Source organism: Amphiura filiformis, chromosome 11 (genome assembly GCF_039555335.1).
Source record: "Amphiura filiformis chromosome 11, Afil_fr2py, whole genome shotgun sequence".
Classification (NCBI taxonomy): Eukaryota; Metazoa; Echinodermata; class Ophiuroidea; order Amphilepidida; family Amphiuridae; genus Amphiura; species Amphiura filiformis.
In genome coordinates this window covers 65,646,544-65,652,708 of record NC_092638.1, presented here as the reverse complement: position 1 = coordinate 65,652,708, position 6,165 = coordinate 65,646,544, and positions in this window count along the sequence as shown.

Here is a 6,165-nt window from a genome sequence, read left to right as displayed (position 1 = left end):
CGAAATACACAAGAAAACGAAAACGTCTGCTTGCCACAAAAGTGGTACGTTTTCATGTTCTAATGTAAGCGCTTGTCAATAGATTTGTCAATCAAATTTGAACTTTGGGATTGAGATACTAGAAACCGAATTTGCCGTTATTCAAGATTGAAACATGTGAAACGACCAATTTGTTATTATCTTAATAAGATAACACACTGGAATCGAATGCAATATTGATATAAAAAAATAAAAAAATAAAAAAGGAAAACAATGTATTTTTGGCTATTCATGGATCCGTGGCTCAAGGGGGTGCCACTACTTCCCTGCTTTGCATGGAGTGTGGAGGGTGTATGTGCGAAAAGTTTTGTTGCGCTAGATTTTTTCCCATCTTAGAAAGAAAGACTAAGATCATTCACCATGTTCACGTCTATAGATCAGTTATAACAAAGATCTGGGTTCTGGTATGTAGGAGAATTCAGACCTTTAATTTAAATGCCATTCCATCACCGTTAAAGGTGTAGGCCTATTGCTCCGGTTTTCGAAAAATGAAAAGATCTGAGGTGAAAGATAAAAATGTTAATAGACCAACGGTAGAGTTGAAGAGTATACTCGGGGAAAATACTCCGAGGCATAAAAGCTGCGAACGGTCAAGCTTTCTGGTTTAAAATTGAATGGTCAAAACAAGAAATGTGAGGATTGAGCAATATTTAGGGGTCTTTTACTTTAGAGCTAAAATTATCAAAATCAGGGGTATTTCAGAGCTCTATTTTGGTAAAATTAAGGGGTCTTTCCGGGGGAGCATATACCCGTATGGTCATTTGTGTTAAGTGTCCCCGGACGTATACTCCCCATCACTCCCATGTAATTTGTTGAAGATGCTGATGCGTGCAGTGAGCCCGGAGCATAAAATCTGTGATCGGTTCCTTTGTTTCCAATCTGCTGAATTCGTAAACATGCGCACCTCATTCTTGAAAAAAGTGATCATTAAATAGTAATCAAACTCTTCATTTTCACTCAAGATGGTAGCAATCAAAATCTTTTAGTTTTTTTAGTGTGGGACTTTTCACAGCCTATAATCAAACCATATTGTTATGTAGGGACATCACTCGGCCCATATTGCATCGATTGGAACATACTTCTAGTTAGGGAATTCTAAGTGTGGTCTGTACACAGATAAACCTGATGAGATTTTAATGATAGCGTCAAAGCAAGCATCTGCCATCGAATGAGTCAACTTCAAGCAGTGCATAAAACTCTAAGACCTAAACCTAATCGAGGCCGCAACCTCTCACCCTAGCCTATTTTCACTCGTGATGTAGCCCTATCCGCGCTGAAGTTACGAACGATATCGATAGGTGGAATTTTTATACAAATTTGTAAGAAAGTTAAGAAATTTGTAGTTCCAAGACCACATTTGCAATCTACGTGTAAAATCAGACAAAATGAGTCCAAACATGCCTAGTCTGTGTCCAGTGGTTCTTGAGACAGTGATAGAATCTTTATTAACAATTTCGGAGATTGTAACTCTGGATCCAATATGAGATAGTAGGCCTATAGTTTGCAAAGTACTAAACGACTCATCCTTCAGCGCCGTTTGCCTCTCTGCCTTTAGGCCGTCAAAGTTTAGCTAGCGCATCGTTTGCTCTCATGTGTCGACGCCGCGCCGTGATTTCCGCAAAAGTTCATCTTTTTTGTCACCGTCGCTGAGAAAAGTCAGCGCTAACGTGTGTGTGTTTAACTACATTGACATATAATGTGTAGTTCGTACATCAACAGAGAAGAAGAGCTAGCACATCGGAAATGTCATGATCTACATGTGCAATGCTAACCCTGGTGAACCTGAGGCCTATGCAAAGGCTTTTGATTTCAAGTCAGAAGCCGGGCCGGCAAAATTACGCACAGATTGAGCTCGGGATAATGATTCCTGTATGCATCAAATCTTCTAGTCTCAAGTTTGGTTTAAAGTTACTAATTTTGTCGAAAACATTTATACCCTGACCTTTATTACGACCTAATCTAGTCAACAAAGGGTACGATCACCTTCTTTTACAAGTCATCAGTACCCCTCCCCCGGCATCCCCCACACTACCCGGAGGCCCACATTGATTCTTGTAATTGGTCCAAAAACGAAATCTTGTCCAAGATTGTCTTTCTTTAATATAACTGTCCAACATTATTTATTGATGATGAATAGATGGATAAAAAGATATTTTAGAAAGTACCCCTATCCTGTTCTTTTAGAGTGAACGAAAATAGTTATGAGGTATCAGGATGAGGAGAGTGGATCCTAGGGGTGGGATATCTGTGATACAAAAGCACGACAATGCAGGATGCCCAATATGTTAATACGAGGGCGCTATTTAACTATGACGGTTAAACTCTGTCCTGCGTCGTTGCTGCGTCTTGTTTGGAGTGTACATGAACTACATCTTTGGTGCTCGTCTTTCTTATAATTCACATGAATCTATTAATTAACAAGCTAAATATGGGCATTTTGGTGTCAATTTGTCGTTATTTTATGTTCTTTAGAAGCAAAAAATATCGACAATAATTGTCAATCTTTTCGGTAATAGACAAAACCATTTACAAGCCAAACACACAATATCGGCATTTTGGTGTCAAATACTCGTCTCTGTACATCAATTACCTTATCCAAGCCAAAAATATCGACAACTTCTGTGTCAATTATTATCAGTGGTTTTGTCATGTTTGGCGGTTGGTCAGTCAATATTATCTTTATAAAATACTTGGCTAATAAAATAATCTCAAATCAAAGTATTCTAACCGTCTTTGCTCAAACGCTTAATGTGGCATTTGAGGCCACGTTAAATCGTGTTGTTATTTGGTTAAACCAAAACATCTGCTTATTTTGTTCGATCTTTTGACGACGAAATTTGTATTTTTGGTTTTTGCAGATGTCAAGATTTGTGACATTAATTGATTAGCTCACCACTTGAAGCTTTACTTTGACACAGGCGTATTATTAATAATATTATTATTGAAGACTTCCGATTATCTCGACCTTAAACTATGTTAAGGTGAAACTGGCCGGGTCATTGGTTATGTAAAAGATGCATGTCATAGATCCGAAACCTACTTTCTCTGACCTGTCCTACAAACTTAGTGAGATTTTGGAACTTGATATAATATATCGAATCGAAGTTGGAAACACCGTTGCATGGTCATGGATATGAACATATGGAAGATTAGCTTGGTGCAATGCAATTTTTGGAAGAAAACACCACATGCGCATCAAGAATTATGCTTTGATTTTCCAGGTTATTAATAAACCTATTATGTCGTATTATTCATTTATGTCATAAGCTAAAAAAACTAATCTTTTAAGTATTAATTAGATACGCAAATCATATCGTCTCATATTTTTCAGTTCGTTCATCCACCAAGAATTTGCTTCACAACATCAAATAGAGGCCATGATGGACGTCGATATGGTGCAGCTCCTATAAATAGGAATTCCTTCCCATCATGGACATCAAAACAGCTTCAAATGTCAGCACTTTTAAGAAAACACTTAAAAAAAAAAAAAACTCATTTGTATTCCAGAGCCCATTCTATTTTATATAAGGGTGATTGAATGAATGAATTTATCTTTGAATATTATAGGTGCTATTATTGTTTTCAATATTGAACACGGATTATTTATACTCTTAATGAACCGTTACGGCACTTAGTATTCAATGTATGTCATCATAATAAAATGTTTCAATATTTTGGTTTTTCCTACATCTAAGCTTTGCCTAATCTTAAGTTTCTAATTTTAGATAAATGTGTATGCCCAATGGGCATTGCCCATTCTCATTTACAGCAGACGAGACATGACCATGATGACTGTGGTTGGTTCCTTGCGGTCTTTAAAAATGGCTAATTTACGTTTATCTCAAGGCTGACTCCCGATTGCTCAGTAAACTGTACGGCAGCCAATAATTACGCATATTAGATTTAATTCTTTAAAACAAAAAATTAAAAAATTAATTGATTGCATCATTGCATTGCTCTCCCCACAACACATCCGGTGGCGTAACTAATTATTAATATCAAAATTTAGCAATAATAAATTCGTACAAAAATCACTATACTTCCTACATCCATAATCATCGATTGGCTACAAGTAGGCGTTTGGTTGTCGCCTGGTCTCATTATGGAGTAAAATGATCTCAACTCCGATGTCGTAGTTCCATAACTTCTATTTAAACATGACAGCGCAAAATTTGACCTGAAGTTATGGAGGATGAGTTTATGTGCCCAACGTATTTAAAAGGTCATTAGATGACTGTACAATGATATTGGTATTGAGAACTGTGCCTTGATAGATGAGAATGTTTGACTGTTTCTCCACTGCAGACATGTACAAACAGAAACAGATTTTACAGGCAGCAATAAGATCAACAAACCAGGTCTCATACACAAACTAACAGGTCGCTAAATTAAGCGACAGATTTGAAGAGCGTCAATAACAAAGCTGTCAATTTTGTCTGTCCCTTGTTTTTCGAATAGTGGCCAAGTTTTGGGATAGGACGATTATTTTAGCTCAGCATGCCGGTATACTTCCGTTGTTTTGTATTGTTCCTGATCATGGCGTAGAAGAATCGTGCGATGGACGCGACAATGATGACAAACAACGGCGACTCCAATTTCGTCAGCTTTTAGTTTATCATTTTATGTGTACCGTGAGAATGAATCTGGGATGCTCGTATTAAAAACATAAAAGTTGTTAACGATAAACATCTTAGTCATTTGGACTCCAGTCATTAGTGTTACATGTCATACGTTGATTTCTTAAAATAATTACACAGTTTGTATCGGAATGACCGTCGCGCTGTGACGCGGAAAGTTACGTACGTGGGTGTAGTTGTATTTCGTTTTCTTCCTTTGCCTTAAACATTATGCTTTGGAGGCAAACAAATAGGAAACAATAATTTCAAACAAGATAACCTTGAAAATGTCGATTTTAAATGTAAAGACTAATTTGCAACTATAAAAACAATCAATATTTCGTGTTCTCCTTCTTCTCCTTTATTTCATGCATATATTACACAACTTTATAGGCATAAATGTACTAAAAGCTCATGTCACCAGACTGGTGAAAACCCTCGACGCAGAGCATACTCTCATTTCTTCATGTCCTTCTGGTTTTGGAACACAGAAACCACATTTTTCTGGAAAAATTAGCCTACACTAAAATGTAAATAGCCATGGTATTATCACAATAAGGGAACTTTATGAACAGATAAAACTAATTCAACACCCAGTAAATACCCATCACGTTATATCAAAACCAAAACTACCGCAAACCTGTCTGCATTAAAATGTTAAAATAAAGAAACTGTTTTCACTCCTTTGACTTTGTTCAATCACACCAAACCATTTTACGCGATCTCGTCTCCAAACCTCGACGTCACCAACCACAATTCTCACAAACAAAGGAAGCACTGGCCGAACACCTTTCACACGTCCGGTAGTCTTTGAGTCTCCGACCATCCACCTATGGTCAACATGGTCAAACGCCTTCTCATTGTCTGGTAGTTTCCTTGACTCAACACCTTGTCATTGTTATATGACGTCGTCATTGTCAAGTTTATGTTGCTGACTAAAATAAAACTGGTTCACTTCAAAATCAAAGGCAAGTGACTTTGAATAACGGGTCTAGCTTCTGTTCATAGAATCGAATACATTGGATTTTGATTAAAATTGCAAACTGAAACACAGGCCCGAGATCCTGGGCTGCATGTGACTGATTTTCCCTGATTTTTCCCGAAAGAAAGACCATATCCATGATGTCACAGAACCTCTCTGAATATGCTTAATTAAATATCATGCGTATTTATATAATACTTGCTCCGAACACAGGTTTGAGAATCTATTCTCACGTTTAGATCATGAACAATAAAAGGTTAAATAAATTTCTGTATCCAGCTTCAGCAATATTGGTTAATAGCTATCAAAGTCGCAAACCGGTCAGCAAAATGATAATTTCAATAATTCATGTTTTGGTCCCAAATCCAATGAGTTTGAGCGACAATATTAAAGTGGGAATTAGGATAATAATATTATCGTGGGTATTGTGTAGTTGGAACCGATTGTATCGTTACATAAATGGCAGCTATTGCGTCAACACTACTCTTACATGTACATATTAACTCGGTCAGAGTCACACTGTATCAA